We start from the raw sequence: 2,500 nt of genomic DNA, 5'->3' as shown, positions 1-2,500 counted from the left end.
GGGTTTTGCACATGGCCAAGTTGGTCGGTGCACCGCGGCATAGCTAGATGGCTTGTGTGGAGTTTTGTGAAAAAATGAAATTCGTGGTTTTTGAGGTGTGAGGGTTGGAATGGCCTCCAAATGCCCCCAAATGAATACCATGAAATTCTTGGTGCACGAAAGTTTTGAGTTCGGAGGGTTTTGCACATGGCCAAGTTGGTCGGTGCACCGCGGCATAGCTAGAAGGCTTGGTGGGAGTTTTGTGAAAAAATGAAATTCGTGGTTTTTGAGGTGTGAGGGTTGGAATGGCCTCCAAATGTCCCCAAATGAATACCATGAAATTCTTGGTGCACGAAAGTTTTGAGTTCGGAGGGTTTTGCACATGGCCAAGTTGGTCGGTGCACCGCGGCATAGCTAGATGGCTTGTGTGGAGTTTTGTGAAAAAATGAAATTCGTGGTTTTTGAGGTGTGAGGGTTGGAATGGCCTCCAAATGTCCCCAAATGAATACCATGAAATTCTTGGTGCACGAAAGTTTTGAGTTCGGAGGGTTTTGCACATGGCCAAGTTGGTCGGTGCACCGCGGCATAGCTAGATGGCTTGTGTGGAGTTTTGTGAAAAAATGAAATTCGTGGTTTTTGAGATGTGAGGGTTGGAATGGCCTCCAAATGTCCCCAAATGAATACCATGAAATTCTTGGTGCACGAAAGTTTTGAGTTCGGAGGGTTTTGCACATGGCCAAGGTTGGCGGTGCACCGCGGCATAGCTAAATGGCTTGGTGGGGAGTTTTGTGAAAAAATGAAATTCGTGGTTTTTGAGATGTGAGGGTTGGAATGGCCTCCAAATGCCCCCAAATGAATACCATGAAATTCTTGGTGCACGAAAGTTTTGAGTTCGGAGGGTTTTGCACATGGCCAAGGTTGGCGGTGCACCACGGCATAGCTAGATGGCTTGGTGGGGAGATTTGTGAAAAAATGAAATTCGTGGTTTTTGAGATGTGAGGGTTGGAAAGGCCTCCAAATGCCCCCAAATGAGTACTGTAAAAGTGTTGGTGCACAAAAGTTTTGAATTGGATGCATTTTGCACTTGGCCAAGTTGGTCGGTGCACCGCGACTAGATAGGTTGGTGCCAAAATTTGTCAAATTTAAGACCTTGGCCAAACTGAATGAAATTTTGTGGGGAGGTTCCTGATATTGTTTAGTGGTGGACTGGAAAAAATGAGGTCGAAATTCGAAGTCTACATGTGCTTTTCTATTTTTCCCGATTTTACACATACCCGGTAAGTAAAAAAAATAAAAAAAATAGTTCCCCTTCGAGAAAAATTATGAAATTTGGTGAGCAAGGAGATACCATTATTCTACGAATTACTGCAAAAAATCGCATCAAAATTCGAAGTATAGCCCGAGATATGGACTTATGTCTGCTCAAAAAAAGTGTATCTACTTGTACAATTTTGCCTTTTGCATATTAACCTCTTATAGGGGGGGAGTGCTCCTTGAGCCGGCCAGCTCCACACTGGCAGGTTTTAAAGGGAGCTTGATGAGGCCTCCCCCCTCACGTGGTGCGTGCGTTAGCATGTTTATCATGGCACAACTAGCCTCTTCATAGTTGTTGAGCTTTATTAATACCAACACACGGTCGTCACTGATCGTTGGTTAGCTCGGCAGCTAGTCCCTCGGATATTGTGGAAAGTTATTTTCATGCCTAGCGATGCTTGACCCTGCGTCACTTGATGTTTCCATTTGCTTGCTTGCCCATGGTAGGTGGGGGGTGGACCGTCTTGTGGTGTGGTGTCTTGCGAACGTGAGGGTGTGTGAGTTGTAATCGAGATGCACTTGCTGGCTGGCTCCATGCCTTGCGTATCGAACGGTCAAGCATGCATCTCTTCCATTTTCACCCGTTGCCTTGGGTGATATTGGTTGATCAGTCCCTGTGTTGCCTACCCACTAGACGGTACTTCTGTGGTTGCTTCGAATTCTATCTTTCCATCACGAAGAGGTGTTAGAGGATCCTAATGTCACGCACGTGTTCCATCTAGTGAAACATCTCAGTGATGCACGTGTTGTGGCTAGTTCTTTTGGATGCGGTGCATTATATGAACTCGGGTTTACTTTAGCGACCCAGTCAACATAATTCGGTTGTGTCCCTTGATTGAGACGTTGTCCTTGAACTTGTTGTGAACAATATCGTTCTTCCACAACCCGTCGTCTTGAGTGCGATGGAAGGCAAATAAGATGTGCTTTGGCATGTCATGCACGTACTCGATTGCGGGAAGTGTGAGAAAGTGTTGTTGACAACCCGTGGGAAATGGAATGTGGCAAATCGTGATGAGCTCTTCGTGGATCTGCGAAGAAGACGACCTTTGGGCCTGTTGGAAACGAGGGAGGCGATGTTGAACTGCGAAGAAGATGGACTTTTGGGTTGTTTGAATCAATGGGAGGCCACGCGAGAACTCCGAATACTATGGACTCTTGGGTTGTTGGAAGCAACGGGAGGCCCCGCTAGAACTCCGAATACTACGGA

Source organism: Vigna unguiculata, unplaced genomic scaffold (genome assembly GCF_037176805.1).
Source record: "Vigna unguiculata cultivar grain cowpea cultivar isolate G323 ecotype 2 unplaced genomic scaffold, ASM3717680v1 ptg000122l, whole genome shotgun sequence".
NCBI classification, from domain to species: Eukaryota; Viridiplantae; Streptophyta; class Magnoliopsida; order Fabales; family Fabaceae; genus Vigna; species Vigna unguiculata.
The sequence above is the reverse complement of the archived record's forward strand: the minus strand, read 5'-3'. Positions refer to the sequence as shown.